The sequence below is a fragment of the Ictidomys tridecemlineatus genome, chromosome 14 (assembly GCF_052094955.1).
Source record: "Ictidomys tridecemlineatus isolate mIctTri1 chromosome 14, mIctTri1.hap1, whole genome shotgun sequence".
NCBI lineage: Eukaryota > Metazoa > Chordata > Mammalia > Rodentia > Sciuridae > Ictidomys > Ictidomys tridecemlineatus.
In genome coordinates, this window is record NC_135490.1 from 71,142,883 (window position 1) to 71,156,004 (window position 13,122).

Here is a 13,122-nt window from a genome sequence, read left to right on the forward strand (position 1 = left end):
CCATTAGCGCCCACAGTATACCAAATGCTGAGGACTGGTTCTCCATCTATTCCTACTTTGGACTTTGAGGAGAGAGTCTCCATCAATCATATTCTTGTAGCTCCAATTATCTGCCTTTCTAATTGTTAACTGCTTGGAATTTAAAAAGTCTCCTGCTGCTTGTGATACAATAAGTTCCCCTCCCTTCCAATCCTCACCTGCCCCCTGCCCCCAAGCCTTGGGAATCCATCTGTCTTATATGTCACAGTTGCTTCCTGTCTCTCTGCTCTGATCACTGAGTGACCTGGCTTATCCTGTGGCTCTAGGAGGGATTTCACTGGATAAGAGAGAACATATATTAAGCCGACTAGGAGCCAGAAAAAAACTCTAAAATTTATAGATTCCATGATATTTTCAGGGGTAAACCTCTAACATTCTGCTCTCTCTAGAACAACAATAATATACTCAACTGTTTGACAACAGGAAGAATTAAAATCCTCACAGTTATCATAGTCTCTTTTTTTGTGGGGGAAGCTAGTTGTTCTCTTAGGACTCCAAAGTTGGAAGTTTGAGTGGAGGTGACAGGTTTCTCTGTTTGAGAGGACAATCCCCGTTTCGATGTGTGTTTTTTGGGTTTGTGCCAGCAAGTGAGGATTAGATACGTGCTCACATGGGGAAGTAAACAAAGAATAAAAATTGATCTCAGTAAATCTCATGGAAAACCAGATGTTCATTAACTATACAATGCATTTCTAACAATTTGGAACTCCTCTGCCCCCTTGGGAGTTGCTGTCCGTTGATTCTCGTGGTCACTACTGCATTAACTCTGCTACAGCCTATCTGTGCTTTTGTAGGTGGCAAAGGGGCCACTCTGAAGTGTTTCTCAGCAGGACTTGAGTGCAGGCCAGGTACAACTCTCTAGTTAGTGTGGCCTATCTGAAATGAGCATCCCCCTGGGGCAGACATAACCTTTTCTTAGAATGCCACAAAGGTCATGAAGCAGCCTTTAAGCCAAGTGCTGGTCCTGGTGCAATCAGCTGAGAGGGGTCAAGTGGCACAAAGCATAAAGGGATCATGCACATGGTGCCCCTGTCCTGACTTCCTCTTCCATCTATAGTTGGTTTCTGATTTAATAACTTTTTTTTTTTTTTGGTACCCTATCTTTCTTCTCTCCCAGTTTATCTCCTTCTTTAGTTTACCTCTCTCATGGTGATTTTTTTGGAATATGTCCTTGTTATGGTTTGAATGTGTCCCCCTACAGATTAATGTGTTGGAAACAATCTCCAAATTCATATATTGATGGTATTTGGAGGTGGGGTGTTGGGGAGGTAGTTAGATGAGGTCATAATGATGGGACCTCCATGATGGCATTAGTCGCTTAATGAGAAGAGAAAGAGAACTGAGCTGGCAGGCTTGGTCTTTCTTACCATTTTATGATGTCACATGAAGGTCCCTATGTGGAGCTGGCATGATGATGATGTCATGCTTTTGGACTTCCTAGCCTCCAGAACCACAAGCTAAACAGACCTCTATTCTTTATGAACAATCTGGTCAGTGATATCTAGTGATAGCAATGGAAAACAGACTGTTTCTTTTGCACTTTTCCCTATCACTGAGTGGGGTCACAAAATTTCATGTTTGGGAGTGCTTTTAGGCTCAAAAGAGTATTTTTGTGGCCTTACCCCTGCCTAAGAATATTTCTGTTGACTATTTTTGGCCTATTCTTGTCATTGTTTCTTGACTTGGTCTATTGAATTTCAGGTCTTTCAAAGTTGCTTGCAATAGTCAGGCCTGGCTCCTATGTGATTGAATTGATGAGTCATGAGATGGGGGTAATGTCATCTGTTAACTCTACTACGGAACATTGTTTTGAGTGCATTGGGGGTTAAACTGCATGAGATGCTGCCCTCGCTTCCATCTCCATTCCATCTCTTACCCCTCCAAAAACCTCAAGGGCAAATGATTTGCATCTGTGAAATAATAGGAAAATTTAGAATTTTAGAATACTTGCAAACACTCAGCACAATGCCTGCACATTTCAGGAACTGTACAAAACATATTTCTTTGGACAAATAGATAAATGCTTGATCATGTAGCCTGTAGGGCTATGGGAATTCCAGCAAGGTGTGCTGATGTGGGTTGGAGAAGTCAGTGAACTTTCCAATGAGGGGCAGGATGGGAATGTGCTGGAAGCTATGTTAAGATTTACCTGGACTGTCCAAAGAAGGGCAGGAATAGCAGGCTAAATGGGAGCCACTCAGTTCTTTGGAGGAAAGCTGCTTCTTTGAGTTAGCTATTATGGTGATGACTGCTGGTGTCATTATGGCTAAATTTACTCTAAATAGAAATCTATAACTATCTCAATGAGCACTAAATAGAGGCTTAGTCATAGCAGCCACCAAATGTCGTCACATACATTAAGTGCACCTATGTGTCCAGAAAAGTCCCAGCTGCTCTCTTAAGTGCACAGTCTCTCACTAGCTTTTGTGATTGGTATTTGAAAACAGAGGCACAAGGGAAGATATCTGACCTCAGCATAAAAGGAAAAACTTACTCTATCTACATCTCTTTATATATATTGGATTTTTGCTCTTATGAATGTTAGGGAGTTTTGGAGGTGAAGTTACCATTCATTCCTTTGACAAACAATTACATAACATTAAGACAATAGTCATAAAGCAGAAAGAGGAGGGATTCAGCATTAGATAACTAATTTCTTCTCTAATTATAATTGTGCTAAGTGCTGCCAAGGATGAGGGCACAAGGCTGGGTATGTAACGAGAGCCCTGATTGGGGATGGGACATAGACAAAGTTTTCCTGAAGGACTTGATATTTGGGAAGATAAGATGAAACCACGTAAAGAGTTGGGTGAGAATGTTCTGGCATGATCTCACTGGGAAAATGACCCACTTTTCTCATGCAGGGGAGTACATCTTTGAATAAGTGACAACTTTGTGCAGTAAACTCCTTTGACTATTTTTGACCCTTAGAGGTTGTCTAAGCAGATGTCTGGTGACCACAGCAACTGCTCTGGATGCGAGAGGCACAGACATCAGCACTGAAGCTTTTATTCAGAGCTCCAACCGAAGGTGGGATTCTGGGTATCAGAGTGCCCCATCTGAGGCTTGTATTTTGTCCCTTAGAGTGAGACTGAACTGGGTGCTGTGGCACATGGCTATAATTCTAGCTGCTCAGGAGGCTGAGACAGGAGGATTGCAAGCTCAAAGCCAGCCTCAGCAACAGTGAGGCACTAAGCAACTCAGTGAGACCCTCTCTCTAAAGAAAATACAAAATAGGGATGGGATGTGGCTCAGTGGTTGAGTGCCTCTGAGTTCAATTCCTGCAGAGAGAGAGGGAGAGGGAGAGGGAGAGGGAGAGGGAGAGGGAGAGGGAGAGGGAGAGAGAGAGAGAGAGAGAGAGAGAGAGAGAGAGAGAGAGAGAGAGAGATTGAGTAGAATGCACACACATTTTGTGTACACACACACACACACACACACACACACAAGCAACAGCACAGATTGGCAGAATAGTAGCCATCCCTTATCTGTCAAAATGTGTCCTTATACCCCCAGATTATGATTGAAACATAGTACCAAGCCCTGTATATATTGTGTTTTTCCTGTGCATACATACCTATGATAAAGATTAATTTATAAATTAGTCACAGTTAGAGGTTAACAACAATAGCAATAGAACGATTATAATAATGTACTGTATTAAAAATTATGTGAATGTGGTCTCTTTCTCTGTCTCTCAAAATATCTTATTGTAATGTATTTATTTATCCTTCTCTTAATGATGATGTGAGATGATAAAGGAAGCCTTTTATGACTTCTCCTTGGCATATCTGAATTGTCAGCATCTCCACTATTACATTTGGAGGCCATTATTAAGTAAAAGAAGATTAGCTGAATGCAAGCAAGCACCGTAATCCTGTGATAGTCAATCTGATAACTGAGATGGTTATTTAGTGACTAATGGAAAGATGACATATACAGCATGGATACAGTGGACAAAGGGATGACATGTTCCAAGTGGGATGGAGCAGATGGTGCTAGATTTCACCTCGGGACTCAGAATGGAGCACAATTCAAATTTATGAGTTGCTTATTTCTGGAATTTTTCATCTAGTATTTTCAGACTGTGGTTGACCACAGGTAACTGAAAACACCAAAAGCAAAACCACAAAACATGAAACCGTGGCTAAGGGGCGACCACTGCGTTCAAATCTATTCTACAGCTGTTGTTCAATTCTCCGAGTATGGCTAATACTCCGGGTACTGACTATCTCACAGCAGCTGTATTTCTTGCCCCTTCAGTACAATGCCCCCTGTCCTTCCTTTCTGACCAGTTTCAGGCTGAGCTTCCTACCCCAACCCCAGGTGCTTTTACTTTTCAGCACACAGGTATTGATAATTGCTGCTTGTGCTTCATTCTGTAAGTGTGTTGGAGCTACTGGAGCCAGCATGGTGTTATTTCTCTTCCATCAAAGGTGGAGTCTTACAGTGAATGGAGAAATTCAGCATAACAATCTTGCACTCGAACTTTAAAAGAATTGAGAGAAACCAGGAGGTCTGAAATGTGTTTATAACTGGCTTGCTTGAAAACAAAGGGAAGAGCATGGCTCCGACCCAGCTGTGACAGGCTGCATTCTGAAAATGTTACTGCTGTTCCTGATGCAGCCAAGCTTTGGGCAAAGAGGAGTGGGTGGAAGTCATGGGAATTTTGTTGTAGGCCTCCAATATTCATGGCTATAAAAGTAAAATGACCACATGATTCCTATTTAGGAATAAAATGCTCATTAAAAAAGTAAATTGTGAGGATAAAACTGGTAAATGGAGAATGGCCATCTGTACCAGGAACATGCTTAGGTGGCACTTTTTCTCCTGCAGGGGACCAAGTAGAACTGTTTCATGCTAATGTACTACCTAGTCTCTCACGTCACCCAGGTTCGATTGGAAAAGAATTTCCCCGATGCCACACATAGACGACAGAGATCAATTTTAGGCATGAGACCAGATTTTGCTTTCTGGGATTTTCAACAAAACGTTAATATCCTCTATGCCTCTGTTCTCTCGGTAAAATGGCAATGCTGATTTCTGACTCCTACAAAAAGAGATGACGTGTTTCATGACCCAGAAGACAAGGGTGCATTCTCTCTTTTAAAAGCCATTTTAATTGGCTTTATTTTAAATCCTAGAATCAGATAAACTTCATTCCATGAAATCAAATAAGTGTCCCTAAAGCTGCATTCTTATAGGGACATATTCAATAGTTATGAAGACTCAGACATATTCAAGGCATGATTGGTTGACCAAGAGGGGGTACTGAGAGAGAGCCTCCTTGGAGATTGTGAACATTTCAGCCTAGCTGAAAGCAGAACAAACTTCGCTGTAGTATCTCCCCTCCCCACCCAAGATAAAATGACATTCTAATAATAACAACAGTGGAGCTGTATTGGGGATGCTAAAGAACAGAATTGTTCTTTAGGGAGCTATCGGGCTGCTGGCTGGCTGGGGACTCCAGAAGAATGTCTTTTAGAAAAAAGTAAAACTGAAAGTGGGTATGTTTGAATGTGGCTATAAAGTCCCTACCTGCCTCTCTCAGTCTAGCTCTGCTTAAGCTGTCGTGGCCCCATCCATGGACAGGTGAAGAATGCAGCCCAGAGAGGGGGCCAGGTAACAAAGTGACATCTTCCTTAGTCCTCACCAGTGCTATATGCACACTATGCACACTATGCACCCCTGGAACCAAGGGAGGAAATTGGGGAATTCACAAACCATCTACCTGTTATCTCCATGCCCATCAACTGGACATGTGCCATAACTATGAAGACTCAGGATACAATGTGCTTCCTGTCCCAAGGAACTCACAGCACAAGGTATAGAGGACAAAGCTAGGAATCCCCCTCACCCCCGCCAGGGCTGTGGGCCAAAAATGGTGGGGGTTAATCTGACTCTGGAGAGGCAAGAGGACTCTTGGAAGACTGAGCTTATAGGCTGTGAGTGAAATAAAAAGTTTGGGGGAGGGAGTACAAAGAAATCATGGAGGGGAAAGCCCTCACGAATGGAATTAATACCTTTATAAAAATGGCCCCAGATAGACCCTTTACTCCTTTCATGTTAGGACACAGCAGGAAGGCACCATATATGAACCAGAAAGTGGCTCATACCTCAGACACCAATTCTGCTGATGCCTTGTTCTTGGATTCCTCAGCCTCTGGAACTATGAGAAATAAATTTCTGCTGAGCATAAGCTACCCAGTCTATGGTATTTTGTTATAGCAGCTCAAATGAACTAAACAGATAGTGACTGTTAACTCCGTACTATGGAAATTGAGAATTTTACTTCCTTATGAACCTGCCCTGGCATAGACATACACATACACACACACATATATGTGTGCATAAACACAACATGTGTTCACACATGTACACATATATGTGTATACACATACTCCAATTTGCCTGGGGTCAGAAGTAAGTATAACTTTCTCTGTTGCTCTGCCTAAACATAAAAGAGCTGACAGGTTACATTTCTCCTTAAGGTTTCAAGATGTCTCCTTGCTCCAGAATTCTGTGCTGGTAAGACCCTTAGCTGGTTGGATCATATTCTTCCAGAAGGTATGATTCTTCACCCCCAAAGCCTTCTTGAGCCTGAGAATTGTGTTTTTATCCTCAGGTACCTTAGGAGACAGAGATGCCAGAGAGAAATAGGAGGATGTCCTAGACACAGATCTCTGGCAGCGCGTGTTTACTGGCCCCCACCATTATTTCAACCAGAGAGTGGAACAGAGATCTAAGAATAAAGTCGTGGAGGTAGCTCCCAGGGCTGGAATGGGGGCTGAGAAGGCAGCTCTGAACTCAGGCTCAGCCCAACCCTCACCAAAAAAGGGCAGCCTCTCCCTGTGCCCTTGTTCCCCTCAGTCCAATGGAGATTAACAAGGTTCCTTATGACTCATTCTGTGAGTCAGACAGGAGAAGAAAAACAAGCACGTCAAAGTCTAACTTTCGGATGTGTAAAGATTTACCAGTCTGATCTGTGACCGAAATTGTTGATTGAAGAGCTGAAAAGGAAACTGTAAAGTTCTCCTCTGTTGTCCAAGTCCTCTGTATGCTGGCAGAGCGAGAGCTCAGCTGGGAGACAGAGACATCAGAGAAAGCTCAACTGCTCAGACAGGAAGTGTCAGGGAGGAAAAAGCCCCATTAAGCCCCAGAACCAAGGTGTGAGGTCCATCTTCTGCTTTTCTGGGTTCTCCTCTCATCTCCTTTTTCCTTCAGGCAGGAAGCATCCCTGGCCATTGTCAGTTGCAATGATTGTTTTCTTGATCTCTCCCTCCTCCTTTTGTGGCTTTTGATCTTGGCTGTACATTGGGATCATCTAGGAGGATATAAGACATGCTGATCCTTAATCCTACCTCCAGGGCCTGGACATCCAGGTTTTTACAGGCTCTCTACGTTATTCTGAAGTACATGCAGGTTTGCACATCACAACTCTAAACACACTTAAACTCTTCACGGGAATTCGTGTTATAGACTTTGATCTCTAATTGTCCGATGACATGCTCTGTCCTCGACTAAAGAATTCATACTTTAGGGAGATGTTTTTGCGGGCTGTGAAGGCTTCTCCTATGCCCTAATGTCATACTGCATCAGATATCAGCACTAATGACAAACTAGTTAGAATTGATTTAAGGTATTTTGAAGTCTGAAAGCAGAATAAAAGGCACAGGGCAGATGCCCAGCTTTCTTCTCTTAATTCACAATTTTCCTCTCTCGTTCTTCTCCTCAAACGCCTGCTCACTTCCTTAATGTCTCACTCCCTCCTCTCTCTGTAACCAAGAAGGAAGTTATACTTGGATCTTCTGTCATCAATTCCAGGCTCAAGGTCGCTGAAGTCCCTTTCAAACTCTCCATTCTATAGGGTAACAGCTGCCAAAGGACTGTCAGCCCTAGAGCAGCAGCAAGGGTCATGGGACTCTGCTGTCATGGGCCTTTTGTCTGTCAGATGGCAGGTAGAGAGTAGCTCTCATCCTTCTTGAACTCAGGACTCCCTTACATTATTTAAAACAAGAGCCCTTGTAACATCTATTGACATTGACTTTATTAGAAATTACAACTGAGAAATTTAAAAAAATATATAATAATTTACTCGATAATAAACCCATTCCATATTAACATAGATAAACATTTTATGAGAAATAAATATATTTTAAATTAAAAGGTAGGCAGAGGTGGAATTATTATATGAATCTGTGAATCTCTTTTATGTTGAGCATGATAGAAGACAACAGGTTCTCCTATTTTCTGCACATAGTCTGCTGTGATTTATGTAGCTGCTTTTGGAAAACAACACTAAACTGATAAGAGAATGAGAATAAGAAAGGAAAATGTTGTCTGAGTATTATGAAAATTGTTTTGACCTTGCAGATTCCATGAAGGTCCTCAGGATCCCCAACTGGATATCAAGATGGTCCACAACTTGAGAACTGCTAGTATAGACAATCATGTATGGTTAAGAAAGCCAGAGCTGGGATGATGTGTTGGTTAGCTCTTTGTCACTGTGACTGAAATAATGGAAAGAGCAACTTAGAGGAGGAAACGTTTATTTTGGCTCATGGTTCCTGAGATTCAGTCCGTGGTTGGCCAACTCCATTGCTCTGGACTGGAAGTGAGGCAGAACAACATGGTGGAAGGGTGTGCTGGAGAAGAGCTGCTCAGCTCATGGCAGCCAGGAAACAGAGAGAAAGTCCAAGGAGCTGGGGACAAAATATGAAGCTCAAGGGCAAGTTTTCAGTAACCTCCTTCCTTCAGTCATGCCCCACTCACCTACAGTTATCACCCAGTAATCCACTCAAATTATTAAGCCATCAAGTGGATGAATACACTGATTAGGTCACAAATCTCCTAATCTGCTTAGTTCATCTCTGAATATTCTTGCATTGACATATAAGCTTTTCAAGGGACACCTTATATCCAAACCATAACAGATGACTACCTTAATATGTTATATAGCTGATATCCTATACCTCTTCTACTTTTACATTATCTGTTTACAACTGATGACAGGAAAAAAAAATGTTTGTTTTATGTCCTTACTATAGTTTGGCTCTTCATCAGAGCCAAAGACTATGTGGTAAAGGCTTATTTCCCATGGTGACACTTTTGGAAGTTGGGTGTAGTTGGAGGCCTTTAAGGCATTGGGGACCTGCTTTTGAAAGAGATTGTGAGATTCTAGCTCTTTCCTCATTCTCTTTTGCTTTCTGGCCATGGAATCAATGGTTCTGCTCCACCAGGAGCTCCTGCCGTAATGGCCCAAGGCAATGGGAACAACTGATCATGGACTGGAACCTCTAAACTGTGAACCCAAATAACCCTTTTCTATCTATAAGTTAATTACCTCAAATATTTTTTTTTTCCATCAAAATTTTATATTTTTGTGCTTTAAAAGACATGATCATAAAGTGAAATGACAACTCACTGAACTGGAGAAAATATTTGCAAATCACATATCTGATAAAGGACTAGTATCCATAGTATATAAAGCAGGCTTAAAATACAAACTAAAAAGATAAACAAATTAACAAAGTGGGCAAAGAATGGGAACAAATATTTTGTATTAAGAAGATAAAAAATGGCCAGGCATGGTGGTGGCGCACACCTTATAATCATGTCAGCTTGGGAGGCTGAGGCAGATGATCCCAAGTTCAAAGTCAGCCTCAGCAATTTAGTGAGATCCTGTTTCAAAATAAAAAATAAAACAAGGGCTGAGGATGTGGCTAAGTGGTTATATGCCTCTGGGTTCAATTTCTTTTTTTTTTTTTTTTTTTTTTTTTTAATATTTATTTTTTAGTGCTCGGCGGACACAACATCTTTGTTGGTATGTGGTGCTGAGGATCGAACCCGGGCAGCACGCATACCAGGCGAGCGCGCTACCGCTTGAGCCAAATGCCCAGCCCTGGGTTCAATTTCTAGACCAAAAAAGAAGCTCCTGGGCACGGTGGCACATGCCTGTAATCCCAGCAGCTCAGGAGGCTGTGATAGGAGGATCACGGGTTCAAAGCCATCTTCAGCAACAGCTAAGCAACTCAGTGAGACCCTGTCTCTAAATAAAATACAAAATAGGGCTGGGGATGAGCTCGAGTGCTCCCGAGTTCAATCCCTGGTACCAAAAAAAAAAAAAAAAAAAAAAGCAGCAGTAGCAGCAGCTTACAACAAATGGATAATAAGTACATAAAAAGATGCTCAACACCATTAGTCATTAGGGAAATGTAAATCAAGAACATAATGAGATACTACCTCAAACTCAGTAGAATAGCTACAATAAAAAAGAGACAATAATAAGAATTGCACAGGATGGAGGGCAACTGGAATTCCCTTTCACATTGTTGGTGGGAATGTGAAATGGCATAGCTACATTTTTCACAATAGACAAAAAGTAAAGTAAAACAACCCCAGTACTCATCAATTCATGAATGGATGAGCTAAAAGTGGCATATTCATACAACAGAATATTTTTAACCACAGAAAGAAATGAAGTACTAATACATGCTACAACATGAGTGAACCATGAAAATAATTCATGTGAATGAAGCCACACACAAAAGGGCACATATTGTACAGTTCCATTCATATGAACTGTCCAGGAGACAAACCCAAGAAGACAGAAAGTGAATTAAGCTTCCAAGTGCTAGGGAGAGGAAGGAGCAGGTAACTAACTGCTAATGGATAAAGTTTTCTTGGTGCAGGGGTGGGGGTGGGGTGGCAATGAAAATGTTCTGGAATTATTCAGTGAAGGTGTAAGTTCACAGTCACCATCTCTTCATGCCCCAACATGCTGTACCTGGCCTGAAGACTTCCAATTCCTTTCTTTGTTGTTCCCTGTGGAAAGCCATTGGCAGTAACATCCAATGGCTGCTCAGGAACTGCAGCCCAGCTGATAGCTGCACCACATGGAACAAGTCGGCCGGGACTGTCAGCCCTTTTTGTCTGCACTGCACAGCGACTCTGTTCAAACAGTAAATCTGACTGCTGTATTTTCAGTCCTTGAACTCCATAACCTTTGGGTAAAGCCAAGACATTTTGACACCTTCCAATCAGTGCTCTCTGCATGACTTCCTGGCTGTATGGGCACTTCCCAATGACCACAGCTGACAAGTAGATGGGCTCTTCTAAGAAATGCATCAAAAGTGCACCCTGGCAGCCAAGGACATTCCATCGGGCCATCTTGTCACTGCATGACATGGAGCAGGTCCTGTCTCCCCGGCCTGGCTTCACTCGGAGCAACCCCACCTGGTGGTATGCAGCACCTGGCTTCCTCAAGTCTTCAGCTTCTCCAGGCACACACTTGGCTCCAGTTCTATAAATGTCCACCACTGTGGCACTCCTGGGAGCGCCACAGGCGACAGTGGCCAATCTTTCTACAGTGAGGTTAGAGCTTCTGACACCTGATGCAAACGGGCCACTGTCTTGCTTGCCATGCTGAGCTGTGCCATTGGTGAAGAACCTGGCAGGAGTTCCAGGCTCAAGCCTCATCTTTTTGGTTACAGGACCGTCAGGGTCTTCGTATTTCCTTTCATTTTCAGGAGTCTTCACATTACCACTGTCTTCTAATGATAAACTGCTATCCTGATCTCTGATGACAGGACAGCAAGGCTGTTCTTCAAACTCAAGCATTGGAATGATGGAGGCATCGCCACAGGGCGTATGGCTGGAGAAAAACACAAACAAGAGGTTGGGTCTGAGTTTCCACAGTCCTCTTTGAGTTCCTGGGACAAAGATACTCTCCTTGTTTAGGGTAGCTGCCAACTGCAGCTGATAGAGAAGGTACCTTTGGAAACTCCTTCTGGCTATGACCTCAGCATGGCTATCGTTGAGAATATCTCCACTCTTCCTCATTTTGGATTGGCCTATGCATTTCGTTCCTGTTCCCATTGAGACAACTTCCTTTGTCACTTGTACTGGCTTATCAGGAGTGTCACTGGCCTCATAAATTGGAAACTGTATCTTCACTACAGCTGCCAACAATGTCCATTCACGGTTTGGCTCCGGCTTCCCTTGCTTGGGCAGCCTGATCTCATAGTGCTTATAGCACAGCTGAGCGATCTCATCTGGGGTCCACATGGTTGGAGCTGGTGCCGAGGCCCTTGATCTACTTGGTGGTGGGTAAGTAGACTGTAATGGGCACATGAAGTCGTGAATTAAAAAAAAAAAAGATCACTCCTGAAAAAGGCCTGGGATATTTTGTAGGAAAGTCTTCTACTCTTGGTTGTATCAGTGCTCACTAGATACATCCTGACCTCACTTGGATTCAATTATATGAAAGCTTCTTAGTAGAAGATGTGATCATACTGTAAGCACATCCTCCTGCCTCAGCCTCCCCAGCAGCTGGGATTACAGGCCTGCACCACCGCGCTGGGCGGGAAGTCTTGAATCCCTTCCACCTCCCCGACGGACAGCCCCTGAGGGAAAGAGCTTCAGCTCAGCTACCTCAAATATTTATAATAGAGAACCAACTAACACAGTCTCAAACTGTCCTTCTGTTTTTATGTTGTCCATTATTGGGAATATTATTTAAAGTGGAGAGAGTTCATGGTATTCTTAAATTTTTTTTTCAGCTGAAAAAAATAAATAAGCAGGAGATAGGAAAACAAGAAAGGACTTAAAATAGAACATTTACCAAATCCTAGTTAGAAGGTCACTTGAAGACATTATAAAACTCTTAGACAAAAACTATCAAGAAGACAATAAAACTTACCCACCATATTTTAGTATATTTCCTTCTAAGCATACTTTTCAGGTCATTCAACACATAGAATTTAACCTTCAAGTTCTTTAAAGAAAAAATTGTTACAAAATAATTAAACATATTTCTCCCTAAGTTTACTGAGGTATAGGTTACAGCTAAATAGTGCACATCCTGAAGCTGAACAACTTATATGTTCACATTATGAAACATTTACTACCATTAAATATAAAATTTTTTTATAATTTCCATTTAAATCTGTATAATTCAACTGTATGTATATATTATATTTAAATGATTTCTTTTTTTATATTTGGAAAGTTGTATTAGGGTAATGAAATTTTGGATGATTTTATTCTTATTTTGGTTTATATTTTCTACTTTCTTGAGTGTGGTTT

General features: G+C 42.0%; 1 pseudogene; it reads right to left on the reverse strand.

Annotated features, from left to right (window-relative positions):
* Positions 1 to 10,746: 10,746 nt before the first annotated feature.
* Positions 10,747 to 12,447, reverse strand: LOC144370499 (tRNA-specific adenosine deaminase 1 pseudogene; annotated as a pseudogene).
* Positions 12,448 to 13,122: the final 675 nt, after the last annotated feature.